This window comes from Stenella coeruleoalba (assembly GCF_951394435.1).
Source record: "Stenella coeruleoalba genome assembly, chromosome: X".
Taxonomy (NCBI): domain Eukaryota; kingdom Metazoa; phylum Chordata; class Mammalia; order Artiodactyla; family Delphinidae; genus Stenella; species Stenella coeruleoalba.
The window spans coordinates 2,751,449-2,770,977 of NC_137152.1; the positions used below are offsets into that span (position 1 = coordinate 2,751,449).

The 19,529-nt window shown below is 41.9% G+C and overlaps 1 long non-coding RNA gene across 3 annotated transcripts in view; it reads right to left on the reverse strand.

The window, feature by feature from the left end:
• LOC307179976 overlaps positions 1-19,529 on the reverse strand; it is a 590,142-nt gene that overhangs the window by 192,695 nt on the left and 377,918 nt on the right. For all 3 annotated transcript variants that reach the window (XR_013825629.1, XR_013825630.1, XR_013825631.1), the window contains one exon: positions 2,704-2,811. This is a non-coding gene — a long non-coding RNA (uncharacterized lncRNA). The remainder of the gene's footprint in view (positions 1-2,703; positions 2,812-19,529) is intronic.

Here is a 19,529-nt window from a genome sequence, read left to right on the forward strand (position 1 = left end):
TGCCTTCCAATGCAGGGGGTGCAGGTTGGATCCCTGGTCGGGGAGCTAAGATTCCACATGCCGCGGGGCCAAAAAACCACAACAGAAAACAGAAACAATATTGTAACAAGTTCAATGAAGACTTTAAAAAATGGCCCACATCAAAAAAAAAAAAAAATACCACACACACAGACACACACAGACACAGACACTCGTAACCACAACATCTATGAAAAGCTCCAGCTGTTGGCACTGTCTCAATTTCTGTATCAACAGACATGTCCAACTGGACATGTTCCAAACAGAACGTTTGCTTCTCATCCTACAGAACTGCGTGCCTCCCAGTCCATTTTTACCATTTCTGCAAATGATCCCGTGGTGTTGTCTAAGCCACGGTGAAAGGGTCATAATGGATTCCTTTCCCCAGACCCTGTGCATCTCATCCATCAGCCAGTACCTCTGACCCTACTTCCGAAATGAAACCCACACCCCGCCCCCGCCCTATGTTTCACGTTGCCCCGCGATCAGCCTTCCTGTTGTTCTCTCTGCTTCCACTGGAGCATAACTCACCCCCCCCCCCGCTACTCCCAAAGCATACATCTGATGGAGCCCCTCCCTTATTTCAACTGGGTCCATCACCGTTCATGGTACTCAGAATCGAACCCAAGCGTTTGCCAAGGACAACGAAACCTCATTTGCTTGGGTCCCTCTGTACGGCGTTTTCACTTGCTCATAACACTGCAGCCACGTGCAGCCTTCAGACGCAGCCAGCCCTGTGTCTGCTGCCGGCTATAGGCCTTGACCATTCCTGAAGCTTCGGGGGCCGTTATCCCGATCTGCCCATCATCAGCTTCTCCGTTTCCCCATCTGCACGTCAACAGGACCCTGCCTGACTGTGTGATCCTACAGGCACGATGTGAAGCAGACACTGACACCTGTCCTAAGGCAAACCGAACCCGTGAACAGCTTGAGACGATTTCCCTTTTCAGATAACGCCACGCAAAGATTTTTTTAAGAGCAGCCTGGAACAGGAGTTTATGAGGACGATTTCCTGCTCGTGCTCATTTACGTAGGAAAGGGCTAAGGAGAAACGGTCAAGTGCTGAAAAGACGCTTATAGACCCACACTTATCAGAAGAGACAAACACCACTGGCTGTTTATACAAGGAAAAGGGGGGGAAATGGACTACTTTCAATGTGAAAATAAATCTCTTTGGTGATAATTGGTCTCTTCCACTCCCAAATCTTGAGTTAGGGAAGAAAAATTGCATGCCACGTCTCCCTCTGAGAGGTTGAGGCTGTATGTCTTTATATATTATGGTAAGATTGACGTGGACGCCCAATTTCATGCCCGTGGTCGAATCTATGAAATCTATGATCTTGTCTCTAGAAAGCATCGCCTTTTGAAATAAGAGAACGATGACAGATAAAACTTTTCTCTTCCAAGGAATTTTTACTCTCTGGATTTAGGCAATTTAATGTATAAAGACCGAGGACCTAATGGTAAGCCAGGTTATGCTCTAGCCCTGGGTATATTCATATCTAAATAAGACACAGTTCTTAACACTGGGACACTTGTGGTCTGTTGAAGAGGTGACGGGTTGTACCATTAACTGTCTACAACAGGGGTTGTAACAGGGGCAGTTCTGCTCCCCCACGCCAGGAACGTTGGGCTATGTCTGTCACAACTGAGGACGCTACTGGTATCAGGGGAAGAGATCAGGGAAGCTGTTCAACGTCCTGGAGTGTACCCATTCCCCAACACAGCAAAGAGTCATCCAGCCTCGCTTTTCCGGTAAGCAGCCTGAAGTGACCTCTACAAATGGGCTGCTATTCACTTGACCCAGAAAACCCTACAAAATCACGCAAATCAAGAGGTTCAAAACTGCGTGTTCACTTTAAGAACACACATGAAACTGCCCGGGCCATTAATGGTAGGCATATCCGAAAGCCACCAAGTATCTGAAGGATGTCACCTTACAGAAGTGATGGGTGCCGCTCCGTCGGCACAATGCTGGAGTTGGCTGGTGTGTCCAGCGGGGCTGGATGCAGGGTCGGTGGCCCAAAAAGAGTGCTGAATCTTCACTGCACGTGCTCACAAATACAAAGTGTAATGCTGAACTTAAGGTCTTAGATGTAGATTCTCTGGTCAACGAGCACATCCAGGTGGACAAATCCCCCGCGATACGGCTCAGGAATTACAGAGCTCATGGTCCGATCAACCCGTACGTGAGCTCTCCCTGACACACTGAGATGATCCTTACTGAAAAAGAAGAGATTGTCCCTCAACCAGGAGAGGAGGTTGCAGAGAAGAAAAAGATACCCCAGAAGAAACCGAAGAAACGAAAACTTACGGCCCTGGGAATAAATGCTGCAAAATAAGTAAATACAAATAAAAGAAAAAGCAGGAAAAAAAAAAGATTATCCAGCCTCAAATACCAATGGTGTTGTAGCTCAGAAACCCTGCTTTACACCTGAAGGAAAATAATACATGTGCAAAACAGACATATCAACACCTTAGGGCTATGAGCATCTACAGAGAGGAACAAAGATTTTGGGAAATTTCGCAAGACAGGGAGGGTGGATGCATAGACAGGAAATCCAATTGTAGCTGTATCTTACCTTCGCGTCCTTGAAAGAGTAGTCTGCATTTTATGAAAAGACCAGTACTGAATGCAGAGAAAACTGGAGTCACATACCTGATGCCATTCACGGATGGGCTTACCTTGGTGGGAGCAACTGGCCAAAGGTACACGTTGAGGCATCATGGCGGACGGACACCAACCTTCTCCCAGTGTCGACAGGTGGGCAGAGCTTTGCGGCCAATGGGAAGCTACGGATGTAAGGAGAACATCGCGTGAGCATCTTGCAACTAACACCCACCAGCAAGCAACCAACAAGGCTCAGTCGTATTCCATCTTTTCCCTAGGCAAAAAAATCTACTTTTAAGGACAGGTGTGCCGTTAGGACATTGTTAATACGACAACCGTCTAATAGTGCTTTAAACTGAATTAAACCTGAACTACGGGTAGTGAAATCTTTCCAACTTTGTGCCTTGTCAAAGCTGGAGTGCAGTCCAGTGGTTAAACCTCGAATAACCAGCTCTTTATGTTTCACTTTTCCCTAACGTGGGTCGAATATCCCTTTTGAACAAACACGGTTGAATCTATGTAGACTTCCTTCCTTCAACTGGTGTATAAATTTCGAATTGCTGATACACATGACTCAAAAGCCAACGCTTTTCAAAGTAAGCAGGTACAGGTGAGAGACGAATGTCATGGGATATCATTTATATGTGGAAACTTAAAAAATGATACAAATAAACTTAATTACAAAACAGAAATAGACTCACAGACGGAGAAAATAAACTTACGGTTAATGAAGGGGAAGGCAGGGGAGGAATAAACTAGGAGCTTGGGATGAACACACACACACACACACTACTATATATAAGATAGATAACCAACAAGGACCTACTGTGTAGCACAGGGAACTATACTCAATATCCTGTAATAACCTATAATGGAAAAGAATCTTCACTGTGTGTGGGTATGTATATCTATCTATCTATCTAGATATATCTATATATGTATATATAGATATTTCTGAATCACTTTGCTGTGTATCTGCAAGTAACACAACATTGTAAATCAACTATATTTCAATAAAGATTTTTTAAAAAAAGAAATTAGGGGCTTCCCTGGTGGCACAGTGGTTGAGAATCTGCCTGCTAATGCAGGGGACATGGGTTCAAGCCCTGGTCTGGGAGGATCCCACATGCCGCGGAGCAACTAGGCCCGTGCGCCACAGCTACTGAGCCTGTGCGTCCAGAGCCTGTGCTCCGCAACAAGAGGCCGCGATAGTGAGAGGCCCGCGCACCGCGATGAAGAGTGGCCCCTGCTCGCCGCAACTAGAGAAAGCCCTCGCACAGAAACGAAAACCCAACACAGCAAAAATAAATAAATAAATTACTAAAACTCCTACCCCCAACATCTTCTTAAAAAAAAAAGAAAGAAATTAACCAAAGCAAAAAGGTCATAAAGTGACCCAAGATCATAAGAAAAGGAAATCATACGACAAAGATCAAGGGATATTCCTTAATCCCAGGCTTGGGCTCTTGCATCAGAAAGGTTTGGAATGGATGGGAGCGGGCATGGCTATTACCATCTACGAAATCATCATTCTTTGCCCCAAATCAGATTGCAACAATGCTTTCAACAGCAGTGCTATACGGACAACATGCTTTAAGGCTTTGTCATGGACATAGCCTATCCTCAGCAGACGGTAGATTCTCAGTTGCTTAGAACAGGTGGGGTCCGAAAAAATGAAACAGAAGCCAATCTGTCCCCGTGTCAAATCTTAGGTTGTGTGTACAACACACTCTGCTTAGGTTTCTGTCCATTTATATATAAAACATAGAATACATTTTAATTAGCTACTATGCGTAAGTGATCCTGTGCCTCATGTTTTGAAGACTGTAAGTTAATCATTGTCTCCTACACGGACCTGCTTTTAAGACTTGTTCCCTAGCCTCCGACGAGTGTAAAAGTGACTGTTTGTATGAGAAGGCAGAGCTCCTCACGTAGTGATGAAAAGCAGCAGCTGCTTCTCCTTTGCTACTTTCAGCTCTAAATCACTAACGCTAAGTAGTGAGACACACAGTAGGTACGTCTTTATATTAGACATATGTCTAATATGTCCTTCTGTTGCTGTATTTGCAAAAAAGAATAAATTCTAGATTTTCATAATTTCATAGGATGCTGCTTGATGGGTGCAACTCAGTGTACATAATGAAATCATATTGCTGTGTGTCTTACACACCCAAGAGCAGGGATGGAGAAGCAGCCATGCCTGGTTTATATAGGTGTCTGTCACGTGGCTTCCCACTGGGAGTATCAGATTCTCTTGGGATTCACAAGCACAGGAGATCTGCTTTTTATTATGCCTGAGAAATCTTTCCACTATACGTGAGGAATCTTCCTACTTACCTGCAACTTCTACGTTATGAGTCAACAAATGCACTGTGTATGCTCAAACCCACTGTACGGAATATAAACCCTGGACTTGTTTATTAAAAAGAAATTGTAATGTGTGGGGATCTCACCCGTTCCACAGACCCCTGAGCACACAACGGGAAGGCTCACACAACCGACGACAGCTGCAGACAGATCAAGGGATGAGGTCAATCTATTTCTTCCCAATTACTGAAGAATTATTGAAACACATCAGCCCCTGTGACTGATGAGGATATCACTGCTCTGTTAGGGATGCATCGCTTCTGTTTTCCTATTGACTATCTTTGGTACTGGCGTATCCTTCCTACAGGGTCTACGTGCCTGTGGCTTTGATGAGACCAACCCCATGGGATAACAGTAGTGGGCTTTCTTTTGTCGCTCAGAAAAACAACTTTAGACTTTGCTGTAGAGAGGGAAATCCAGGGGGAAGGCTATGGGAATTACGTCTTTAATGCAAACTCATCCCTACATCACGAGGAAAAAGGTATTTCAGATCTTCTAAGTATGGCTCAACAGCATCATTTCTTGACTCAAAAGAACTGCCTTTACTGTATCATTGTTGATTTCTTATCTATTTCTGATTTATTTTGAAATCTAAAAGCAATCTTAAACCTGCAGATTGTAAGCCCTTTGATGCTTAGACATCATCCTTGTTTGAAGCAAAGAAGTGAGCAATGTTGATAGGGAACAAGGACTATGGGCGTAGCTTTCTGGACGAGGGGTATTTGTGTAGGAATAGCTTTAAAAAAATTCTACCTATAGGGTTTGATGAATATGAGGTATTTGCTGGAGAACGGCTGAAAGCACAGACACATACTGCTGCTATAGATCATGTTACACAAGACACTCAAAGTTTACAGTTCCTTTTCTTGAGATGGCAGTAATTATCCTTTAGCATAGAAGCTAGGGAAGACTTTTATCCCAGGTGAGACTCTTATAAGATGTTCATATTCTACAATAGAAAAAGATGGCATCGTATGCTTCTTGCCACGTCTTCATTTAAATCCTAATCCTAAGCGCTACTAAGTATTTTTTTAGAATTGAAGAACAATTGTCAATGTAGGTGTGTGAATTTTTCTCCTGGTGCTTTATATAGCAGTGTTTTAATTTTTCAACTCTGAGAGCCAGGACTCCATAGATGGGCAAGCCTGTTTTCTTTGGAGATGGGTGTTTAAACTCTTTTATCCCAAGGGATATTGCATCCTGTGAGGAATCTGTAAGGAAGCATTTCCCATATCGTACAGAATCATGGTCTCTAATACAGTTCTTGTGTGTGTGTGTGTGTGTGTGTGTGTGTGTGTGTGTGTGTGTGTATTCATATACCCTTGAAGAAAGGGTATTTAACGGTGCTGATTGCGATCTGTTCTTGAAACCACTGCAGACCTATTACCCTTAGATTAACTGTCATTTAATCACATCCTAGACTTATTGGTACAAAGAACAAAGGCTCTGTAAGACCCCACAGAGGACGCATTTCTCACGACAGTCGTTGAACAAGCATCCAATGTTGGTGTAGAAAAGGAACTGGATGTTTAAGGAGGGTTGACATAGTGTAAAAAGAAGAGAAGGCACTTGAAAATATTTAAGAAGAACTTGAGACCAGTGAGACAATCCCCAAAGACAGGAATTATGCTGCAGCCCACAAATTTCATAGGAAACGTGGGTGTCTAAAACAGAAGAGACACAATGAGAGCAAGCCACGAGATAGCTCAACTGTCCACGAGAGCCTGTGCAGTGGAAGAAATCAAGACGGTTCTGTGTGTATGTGAAGAAATGGTCACTGGCCAACGCTGAGCATCCGTCCGCATTCTGGATGGACGGTGTGCAGGGCGGTGGGCAGACACTGAAGTATCTGGTGCCACAGAGTTTAGGAGCGCACGGCTGCCGGCACACTGGCCAAGGGCCATTCTCAACTCCTTTACGAAGAACGCATGTGTGAAACAGACGAGCTTCTGGACCCCTTGTGGTTGGTGGTAAGGGAGCCAGGGCTGCTCAAGAGGAAAACACCTTTGAGACATAAAAACTTGAAGAGAAGATATTCCTCGTTTCTGGACCGTCCCAGCCCCTGGTGCCCTTGTAGTGATAGAAACACTGCCAGGGGAGGGAGAGGACTCAGATTAAACTCTGACCATCTTCACTTGGGGACGATGCCGTGTCTGTTATTCAAATCCAGTATTACACTGCTCCTATTATCCCTGATTCATTTGTTTTCCTATCTTTTGGGATTGTCTTGCTGTTTGTTCCTGTTCTATATACATCTATCTAATATCTATCCTCACTCTAGATATATATCGTCTATCCTATATTATCCAACTGTCAGCCATTTTTCTATCATCTCTCATTTTTATTCGCTTTTACTGAATTACCAAGAGAATGTGTCTTCCTTGCTTTCATCCATCCATCCTACCTTCCACCCATCCTTCCACTTTCTTGCAGTCCTCTCCCCTACACTCACCCCATCTTCCGTAAGATAAGAATGTTTATCAATACCTACAATTGGCCACATTTCTCAGATTCAATGATCAGGGCATGTTCTCCATTTAGAGAGAAAGAAATAAAACGAGCAAAGATGACAAGAGAATAAGAGAAGGAAGACAAAGAAATGAGAGGGAGATGGGGTAGAGAGAGGAGGGGACAAATGCAGCCCACGAACCACAGAGGGATAAGGCTTCATCTCGTGCTGTTTGCTTTGTTGTTTCTTAAATCTTAACTATCACTCCCTATGACGATACTTAACTTATGTTACCCTCCAGGACTATAAAAGGTGATTTCTGGTATTTGGAAAAATACCTTGTGAGCCTTGTGAAATAGGAAATACAAAAGATGGTGGACCCGCAGGTCCTATGACACCCATTTTCCATGCAAATGGAAGATGTTTGTAAACTAGAAAATGTGTGTCAGGATGAGGAAGTAAATTAACCCAGGTGTAGCCTGTGCTCCCACGGCCATAACCCCAGCGTCCCTGACTACTTTCTCCTTCTCCAAATTCCTCGCATCCTATTTGCCACAGTGTCTTAAACCAATACACAGGGACTTCCCTGGTGGTCCAGTGGTAAAGAATCCACTTTCCAATGCAGGGGACACGGGTTCGATCCCTAGTCGGGGAGCTAAGATCCCACATGCCACGGGGCAACTAAGCCCACGTGTCGTAACTACTGAGCTCGCACGCCTCAACGAGAGCCAGCGTGATGCAAACTACAGAGCCCACACGCCACCCCTAGAGAAGAGAAATCCCGCACACCACAACTAGAGAGAAGTCAGAGCACCGCAACGAAAGATCCCGCACGTGGCAACTAAGAACCGATGCAGCCCAAAATCAATCAATCAATCAATAATAAATCTTAAAAAAAAAACAAACATTCACTGGCCTATAAATCGGTAGGTCAGAAGTCCAGTGCAGGATGTTTGGGTTCTCTACCCACAGCCTCAGACTCCAGGTGTCGGCGGAGCTGGGCTCCTATCTGGGGGCATTGGGATAAATCCCCTTCCGGTTCATTTGGGGCTTTTCAGAATTCAGTTGCGTGTGGTTGTACAACTGATTTCTTTCCTGGGCTGTTCGTCAGCCCAGGGAGGCTCTCAGCTACTAGAAGCCAATCACATCCCTTAGTGCAGCCCCTTCAAAGCTACAGGTGGTACATTGGGTCCATCTCATGCTATGAATTTCCTTGTGTGACTCTGTGCCACCAGCCAGAGAAAACCCTCTTCTTTTAGCGAGCACACGTGGTTAGATCATGCCCACCTGGAAATCTCCCCATTTCCTCTAATGTGCATGTAAATATTTAATACATCTGAAATGTGTTTTAGCATATAGTATAAATAGGGCTGTGGACAGGTTTATTTCTTTGTGAACGGTCTGCCACTATTTTTTGCAAAGGGCTAGATAGTATATATTGGGGGCTTTGCAGTCCATATACTCTGCCACTGAGCTAAGGAAACCACAGACAAGACAGAAACAAATGGGCGTGTTCCAGTAAACTACTGAGCCTGCGCTCTAGAGCCCGCGACCACAACTACTGAGCCCATGTGCTGCAACTACTGAAACCTGCGTGCCTAGAGCCCGTGCTCCGCAACAAGAGAAACCACTGCAATGAGAAGCCCGTGCACCGCGCCCAAGAGTAGCCCTGGCTCACTGAAATTAGAGAAAGCCCGCACACAGCAATGAACACCCAACGCAGCCAAAAATAGATAATTTATTTTTAAAAAAGTGAAAGATGATGAGAATGTGATAATCATAATAGTGTCCTCATAAGTTGACCGCATATTGTGTAAAGTGCTGCAGTAAATATGTTCATTTTTATTAGACTTGAAGAAAGCACTGGTACATATTTTATCTTCCAGAGCAACTGCTTAAAATAGAATGAAAAAGTAAACAATTGTAAAAACAACAAAAATGGCTGAAATGCATAATAATAAACATACTCAATTTACCCACAAAATGTAAATATATCCTAAAATAAACACCAGCAGTCTAAATAGTACAATTAAAAATAACTCTCACACTGAATGGAAATAAAATTCAAATATATGTTGCTTCTATGAGACAAAATCTGAGAACAAAAATAGGTAAAGATTAAAATTATAACTAAGGGAAGATGTGTACCAAGCAAGCACTGACCAAAATAATGTGTGTGTAGCAATACTTGTTTCAGACAAAAAAAAAAAGGCAGAATTATTAAAGCTATAAAAGAGTATTTCACTATTTAACCAGAAGATTTAAAATTATAAATCTGTTGGTGACTAGTAAGAAAGTTTCAAAGTATTGAGACCGACACCTCACATACCATAAAGGAGAAATCAACACATTCCCAAAGATAGACTATTTTAACGTATTTATCACAGTGCCTGACAGAACAAGTCAGATAATAAGGAATGATGAACATCATTTCGAAGCACATTGGCACCTAATTGACAAACAGAAGGCGATTCACCCAGAACTATCTATAGCAAATTCTCTTCAAATCCACAAGGGAGCGTGACCATACGCTAGGTCACAAAACAAGTGCTAACACATTTCCTAAAATGCGAGTGTATTCTCATCGCCATGGCATTAGCAGAAATTAAAGAGCAAAAAGACACTTATTCCCAAATGTTTGTAAATTAAAGAAAACACAACTAACTAACCTATGGGGCAAAAAAGGTAGATACGGGCAATTAAAAAATACTTTGCACGTAATGATATGAAAATGTGACTCGTCAAAGCTTGTGAGATGTACCCAAATTCAGACTTAGAGGGAAATATGCAGCCTGAAATATATATGCATTTAATTAATGCTAAAAATTGATGCCACAAGTATCTATGTGAGCAAGTCAGAAAAAGAATGCAACCAGTGGAACTCGCATATTAGAGAAATGTAAATCAAAGTAAGGGCAGATAGTCATAGAATGAAAACTGGAATTGCTTCTGAAATTTTGGAGCAGAAATTAAAGAGCAAAAAGGCTCTAGAAAATCCCCAAACGTTGGTAATTGAAGAAAACACAGTTAACTAATCCATGGGGCAAAAAAGATATGGATTATTGAAATACTTTGAATTCAGTGATAATTAAAGTAACTTGTCAAAGTCTGTGAGAAGCAACTAAATTTAGACTTAGAGGGAAATGTGTATTTGTTTATTTAATGCCAGAAATTGATGCTACAAGTATTTATCTGAGCAAGTTAAAAGAAGAATGCAACGAATTGGACTCCAATGTTAGAAGAATGTCAATCAAGGTAAGGGCGGATATTACTAAAATGAAAACTGGAGTTGCTTTTGAAATTTTGGAGTGAGAACTTTTAAGAGTCTGTTCTTCCATAAAAGCATTGAGGATACGCCTGCCTCAGCTGTCAAAATTAAAATATTAAGAACTCTGGGAATAAACCAAAAGTTCGCAACCATCAGTGGAGGGTTTATCCAAGGAAAATGGTTGGACTTTCAGAAGAGCAGGAAGCCTGGGGTGTCTTAAGTTGATCCATTCTCTTTCCTCTAACCCAGTTTCTTGGTCCATGGAGTTCAACAGATGTGCAAGGGCCATAGCTCCTCAAGAGACCCCACGCAAAGAGAATCTACTCTGTTTGACCCATCTGGAAGCTCCCTGAAAAAGTTCCATTCTCAGGATTTTTAAAAATTTGATGCTTGCCCTGAGAAAAGAGCTCTTTCCCCACATTAGCTACCAGGATCCATGTGGTTCTCAAGTGCACAGGGAACTCCTCCTTAGTTAGAACCTGTATTAGGTCCTACAAAACCCAAGCAATTTAAAGGGATTGAAATCTTGCAAAGTCTTTCTGTGACCACAAGGGAAGGAAACCAGTAATCCGGAATGGAAGGGAATTGGGGAGATTTACAAACGTGGAAATGAAACACTGGACATTCACTAATGATGGAAGGGTCAAAGACGTCAGAAAGGAAATGAGAAAAGATTCTGCGATCAATGAAACTAAGCACACGATGTACCACAAACGTACAGGATGTAGCAAAACTAGAGCTTAGAGGACCCTTTATTGCTGCAAAAGTCTGTATTGAAAAATAAGTCTCAAAAAAGCAAATGTACCCATTCACCATGAGCATCTAAATTAACAGCAAATTAAACCCAGTGCGAGCACAAGGAAGGAAATGATACATATTAATGTGTGAACAGGTGAAACAGAGAATAGAAAAAGCAGCACAGAAAAGCAATGAAATCAAGATTGGTTCTTCGGAAAGATTAAAAAAAATTAACAAATCTTTACTTAAGTTGACCAACCCCCCCCCCCCCGGAAAAAAAGTTGACTCGAATTACTGAAATCAGGACTGCAAGAGGGACATTATAACTGGCCTTACAGAAATAAATATGACTAAGGGAGCATGATGCATAATAGTATGCCGACATATTGGAGAACCGAGATAGAATGGAAAGTCCTAGAAAGACAGAAATTACTGAGACTGACTCAAAACAGCAGAAAACCTAAACAGACCTTTGAGAGGTTGAGTTAGTCACTACACACACACACACACACACACACACACACACACACACACACACACACACACACACACACACACACCCCTTCCCACAAAGAAAGGTCCAGCCCAGATGACTTCTCTGGTGAAGTCTACCAAATATTTTACAATAACTTCACGAAGCCTTCCAAAAATGAGAAAAGAAACTCTTCCCGATTTACTCCATGACGACAGCATTGCCCTGATACCAGAACCAGAAGATACAAGAAAACTACAGCCAATATCCCTGATGAACATATACGCAAGAATCCTCAATAAAATCTTATACATCAAAAAACACGTGGCAGCATATAAAAAGCATCGTGCACCACGACCAAATGATGCACGTTGTACTGTGGTCACATTTAGAGATAAAGAGGCCATTTTAGCATTTTCCAAAAGGGAAGAGCATTCGCTTGATACCAAGGGAATCTCCTTAGAATAGGACTTTTTATCTCCATCACCACAGGCTTGAGTGCTATGGGATCCTCTGCAAACAGTCAAGGGAATATTTCTCCACCCCAGAGCCCAGCGTCAGACTTCGCAGGATGCAGTGTCCTCAAGACCCTCATTTTCCTCATGTGAGGATTATTAACTTGAGTTCACCAATGCAGAAAACCCGATGGCCGGATGTGCACTGCACAAGCTCTGAGGTCTTAGCACAGAATGAGGTAAGGAAATATGATGAAATACATAGATTCACACTCCACATTTTTTTTTTTCAGTTTTTTTTTTTGCAGTACGCGGGCCTCTCACTGCTGTGGCCTCTCCCGTTGCGGAGCACAGGCTCCGGACGCGCAGGCTCAGCGGCCATGGCTCACGGGCCCAGCCGCTCCAGGGCATGTGGGATCTTCCCGGACCGGGGCACGAACCCACGTCCCCTGCATCGGCAGGCGGACTCTCAACCACTGCGCCACCAGGGAAGCCCCACACACTCCACATTTTATATGGCTTTTAATTATAATCATCCCCACACATAAGAGACACGCAAATATCAACAACAGGCAGGCGTCTTTTCAACTACTGACAAAGATTCAAAAGTTTTATAATGGGCTGGTAAAAAGCTTGGGAAAATTTAAAAGAATAACAAACGCTTCATACATTTTGGATACGTGTAAAATGATTCAAGCCCTTTTGGGGATGTTCCTTCAATATTTGCAAAGATAAACATGACGTATCTGTCCCTTTGATTCCAACCGTTAGAGTACCCCTAATAAAACAGGCTGAAATGTGCCCCAAATGGTCACGTAAAGATAAACAATGCAGTATTATTTGAAGTACCAATAGGCTTGAGATACGTTATATTTCTGCATGATCAGTTTAAATAAATTGTACTACATAGAATGTGTACATAGTATGCAGACCTTTAAAAAGATGAGGGTAATTTATACTTACTAATACACTCAGGTTTGGTTCAGTACCAGACCACAATAAAGTGAATATTGCAATAAAGCCGGTTTTCCAGTGCATATACAATCTTCTGGTTTTCCAGCGCATGTAAGTGATGTTTAGTCTACTGTAGCCTGTTAAGTGTGCAATAGTGTTGTGTCTTAAAAAACAATGTACAGACTTTAATTGAAAAACCACTTTATTGTTAAAAAAATGTTAACCATCCTGAGCGTTCAGCGAGCTGTAGTAGGAACATAAAAGGATCCCGGATCACAGATACCATCACAAGTATAATAGTAATGAAAAAGCATGAAATATGCAAGATTTACCAAAATGTGACACAGAGACACCATGGGAGCAAAGGCTGTTGGAAAAATGGTGACAGACCTCCTTGAGGCAGGGTTGCCACAAACCTTTAAAATTTGTTAAAAAAACACGGATTCTGCAAAGCACAGTCAAATGAGGTCTGCCTGTACAGTGGTCCCTCAGTAACTGAGGGGATTGGTTCCATGACCCCTGAGGGTACCAAAATCTAAGGATGTTCAGATCCCTCATCTAAATGGTGTGACATTTGCGTGTAACCTAGGCACATCCTCCACTATACTTTAAATCCTCTCTAGATTACGTATACTACCCAATACAATGTAAATATTATACTATGTAGATAGTTTTAAAAACAATGTGAATGATAAGGAGTTGCCAGTATCGGGCAAATTCAAGTTTCACTCTTTGGAACTTTCTGGAATTTTTTTCAAATATTTTCAATCCATGGTCAAGGGCTCATGTCATTTAAACGGAACGGTATGCCGTACTGCTTTATATGAATACTTTGATGCTCTGTAGTGCACATCTGCTTACGTCTACCGTTTACGTACTTTTTAATGTTTACAATAATTTGACACCCTCATTCACAATTTATTCTTGGAAAAATAAAATTCCAGCTTCGAAATAACTAACTCATTGACGGTATTGTTTATTATCACCTGCAATGCCTAAAACAGACTTTCTGGATTTCCGGCTTTTGGAGTTTCCCTCTGTCCCTCTCTTGTCTCTGCATCTCTCTCTCTCTGTTTCTCTCTATCTCTCTCTCACCAACCAGCTTCTGATTTTCTCTTTTGTTTCCTCTGCTCTGACGCTACTTTCCTTTTGCTCTTCCTATGCAAACTGTTTTCCATTCCTTTCATTTTTTTCTTCATTCCTTTTATTTTTGTTCTGCCCTAATGGGTAAAGACAGAGCATGTAACTGTGTTTACTCCAACTCTTGTCTTTCCTGATTTAACAACTCAGCATGACTCAGCAGTCTAGAAATTAAAATAGGGGCTCATTTTTAAAAACACAATCAACATTGGTTCATATAGGTTCACGGCAACAACATGTAATACAAAGAAACAGACTTCCTCACGGTGGAAACATTTTGAGATTGCAGCTTTGTATCATCTAAAAGTGGCATAAACATTGTAGGAAACAGTGCTGTGACTGAGTTTCTACTTAATGTTCTTAGAAGAAACTGCTAGGTACAGTTCTCTAAAATGTCCTCATTAGCGAATGATGTGCAAAAAAACCCTTCAAACCAAAAACCGAAATGCTTACAAGTTTATTGCTGATTAACCAGCTTAAGCAATTACGCAGGACAATAAAATTCAATTTAGGCCACTAATAACTCTAGGTGGAATTTAACTGGGAGACAAACTAAATCCTAGATTATTGTTGCTGCCTACAGTATGTGAGCTCAAAAACGGTCCTTTTGTTAAAGTTTAAGTGCCGTATGGCTTCTGGTTTTTTAGGGGCAGAAAAATAAAGCAGCATAGGTTTTTACATGTAGAGGACAAAAGACTCGCACATTGGCAAATGTTCCTTCTCTAAATTAAATTATATTCCTAGAAAGTAAAGACTTATTCTAGCAGTTACTTATAAATGCATTATGATAAGCATTTTTTATGAAGCAAGTATAATACAGAAAAATAAATTATATTGCTATGTTGAATTTGTAGCTTTCTTACCTTTATTATAAAAATATGTTTTCCGAGTGATCATGTGACACTATACTTCAGTGCATTTGTGGCAGTTTCCGTGTCAACTTAGTGAAGGCTTTCAGAAGGATATGTGTGAGGAACCAAAAGATATCTATGTACTTGTTACATTTATCTGTTAGAAGTAGCACTGTTTCTCCAACACAATGGAAGAGTATCAGTTTGCTCTCTTAAATCTGGACTTAATGGGCGATAGATGCCAGGCCACCAGACGTTAATACTCTTAAAGGTAAGGGATTCCCTCCCTAATCCACCTGTCTCTCAGAAGACACCTGTCCAATGGTTGCTTAGACCTACAGGGTTAGGCGTAGCTTGGACATGGCATCTTGAATGGTGCTTTAGTCCCACTGGACTTGCATGCTTTAGGGCAAAATTTGGGGACCCCTGGCATCCAGGGTATCCCAGAAACAGGTGAGCTCACAAAGACAGTTTCTTCTCAGCTGTGAATTCATGTGCTAATGGCCCCTGATACCTAAGAAGCCAAGAGGAAGATGGACATGTGGGTGGATTCTTCCTTGTGCTAAGCCTGGAAAAGTGTGAAGACACTTGGGAACAGAAAATGTTGTCCGGGCACACCTGGAGAATATTGATGCCTTTAAAATCCATTACCACATCCAAAAATGATACCCTTTCTGGAGAAAACCATAATCTGAAAGGATACATGCACCCCAATGTTCACTGCAGCACTATTTACAATAGCCAAGACATGGAAGCAACCTAAACGTCCATCGACAGACGAATGGATAAAGAAGATGTGGTAAGTGTATACAATGGAATATTCCTCACCCATAAAAAAGAATGACATAATGCCATTTGCAGCAACATGGATGGACCTAGAGATGATCATACTAAGTAAAGTCAGACACAGAAAGACAAATACCGTATGGTATCATTTATATGTGGAATCTAAAAAAAAAAAAAAAAGACATGAACTTATTTACAAAACAGAAACAGACTTGAAGATATCAAAAAACAACTTATGGCTACCAAAGGTGGGGGGGGATAAATTAGGAGTCGGGATTGACATATACACACTCCTATGTATAAAATGGATAACCAACAAGGACCCACTGTATAGCACAGGGGACTCTGCTCCATATTCCGTGATAACTTATATGAGAAATGAATCTTAAAAAGAATGAATATATGTATAACTGAATCACTTTGCTGTACACCTGAAACACTGTAAATCAGATATACTCACAAAGTAAAATGAAAAAATAAAAACTAAAACAAGCCCAAAAATGATACCCTTTGCCTACGCAGGGTTACTGTGATGAATGATAAGGCCTCTCTGTGTTTGAAAATCTATCAGTATAATCTTTTAATTCAACCAGTGGAAGAAGAAAGCCATGTGATTGTATCAAGAGACGTGGAAAATGCATTTGAAAATACTCTGGTAGCTCAATCCAAAAAGGTAACAGGAAGAAGTTTAAAAAAAGAAAAACTCACCTTCTAAAATCAATACCAGAATCAGACTAAAAAAGCAGACAGGCCTGCCTTCTGTTTCCATGTTACCCAAAGATTTTTTTTTTTTTTAAGATTCTTGAAAATGCAATGAGACGAGTAAATGAAAACGTGTTATAACTACTGGAAAAGAACAAACAAAATGGGAAACGCTTTAGTTCATAACGTGAATGTGTACCTGAGAGGATGCATTAAAAACCTAATAGGGCAATTTGGTGTAACTGCAGAATAGGAAGTAAATTTTAAAAATCTTAGCTTTTTTCCTATACTAGCAGTAAAAACCTAGAAAGAAATACAGACAGATTTTATGCAAAATCCAATAATGATATAAAAATAATGATATAAAATATTTGCAGTGCATTTAATTTAAAAAAAATTAAAAATTTAAACGATATAAAAATAATGATATAAAATATTTGCAGTGCACTGGGAAGAAACAGATTAAATCTCATTTAAGGAAACAAAATAAGATTTGAGCAAATGAAAGAACATGTTTTCTCTTCAAATGCTTAAATTTCATCTCATGTAAACACCAATACTACCCAAATTAACATAGGAATCAACTGCAATTCAAATCGGGTTCCTAACAAGGTGTTTCCTGTTTTTCACTGGGCAGAGCGATCTTAGACTTTGTAAGGAAGATGCCTTTACAAGTACAGTTAGGAAATAAATTTTAAGCATCATCAATAATCCGGGCTACGTTCTCCTCTGTACGAGGACACCCTGTAGAGACACTCTAATCAAATGATTATGTTATACTTACTGGAATACACAGGAGAAAGTGACCCAGGCTGCCACACTGGAGAAACCCACCTCTTTTTCGTCCACGCTGTAGGTGAGGGAGCTGTCTCCCATCATAATTTGGGATTATGGCTCCCTGACACCCCCAATGTGCATTGACATGGAAGCAAGTTCTCTACCAGTATTTTTTGTCCCTCAGATAGACCCTGACTCTGAATCTTTTCCTCTAATCCTCCTACAACTAATATTAGATAAAAGCTAGTTTTAACGAAATAAATTATGCCTACTAGTAGGTAAAACACCATCAAACGTGGAATTTGAGCTTTGTCGCCATGTGTTTAGCGCTCACTTCTGTGTTTTGGGGAGGGAGGGAGTGCTGGGGGCTTGGGAGTGGAGGGAAGAGCAGAGAGATACAGAAGAGAGAGGAGGCAGAGAGAGAGACAGAGAGACACAGGAGAGAGACAAAGGAGGGGGGGGAAGAAGGGAAGGAAGCAGAGTGAGACAATGCTAAGACAACATGACTGGTTTTCCTCAGATTTATTGTCCATGCAATTATGATTCCATGGTGTAACAGTCAAATGAACAGTGCCTCATTACCATCCAACCCTTGACTACTTCCCTCACTAGGTAAGGGTAAATGCAGAGAATACTAGAGACAGAAGAAGGACCATGAACAGGAAATCCAAACGCCAGCGTGCAAGTCACAGTGAATGAGCTGGGAGCGCTGAAAATAGCTGGGAGGGTGCCCGTGTGCACTTTGATGTTCAACCCCTTTGAACCTGAGGCAAACGCAGAAACTGGAGAGGATCTGAAATAGAGGAAATGCCTTCCCCGATACCACGGTCAGCCCCGGCTGGTGTCCGGGGAAGGCTCTCTTCCTGGGTTACAGGTGGGTGGCTTCTAGCTCTGTCCTCACACTGTGGGGGAGGACAGAGAGGGAGGGAGAGAGAGAATGAAAGAGATTCCTTATGTTTCTTATTATAAGGACATGAACCCTACAGGATCAGGCCTCCAGCCCTACAATCTCATTTCTTCCAAGATGAACACCCTGGGAGTTGGAGCTTCAACCTAGGAATCTGGGTGGGTCACACGTGTTCACTCCATGACACCAGGTCACGCCCAAGATGAGATGACTGATTTTCCTTAGATAGAGATACAATTTCGCTTTTTTCACTGTTGTTACACACACAGCAGCACCCACCAGTGTGCGCACAGTTGTTCAAGATCAACAAGGAAAAACCAAGGGACGGCCCTGGTGGCGCAGTGGTTAAGAATGCACCTGCCAATGCAGGGGACACGGGTTCGAGCCCTCTTCCGGGAAGATCCCACATGCCACGGAGCAACGAAGCCCGTGTGCCACAACTACTGAGCCTGCGCTCTAGAGCCCGTGAGCCACAACTACTGAAGCCCGTGTGCCTAGAGCCCGTGCTCTGCAACAAGAGAAGCCACCGCAGTGAGAAGCCCGCGCACCGCAACGAAGAGCAGCCCCCCCCTCGCCGCAACTAGAGAAAGCCCGTGTGTAGCAACGAAGACCCAATGCAGCCAAAAGTAAATAAATAAATTTATAAAACAAACAAACAAGGAACAGCGAGATGGAGAAAGAGCCTGGAGATGGTAAACACCTCAGAAGAGGCAGGTTTCCTTCCTTCCAAAGAGAAGGAGAAAGCACACAGGTGGCTAGTGAACTTATGGGGAGGTGTTTGCAGTTATCATAGGATGGATTCAATGTGCGTATGCTACAAACATGAACACAAATCTTCAAATACGGGAGGACGGCTGAATGAGCGGGAAAAAAGCATATTCATGGCCCATCCCTCCAAAGCGTATGACTGAAATGAAGTTGGTTTTATGGACACACGTGAGTGAGGACAGCCTCTACTTATGAAAGTGACTTTAGCAAGCCTCTAGGTGTCAGGAATAATTACATATAGTCTAGAATTCATCATGGAGCCATAC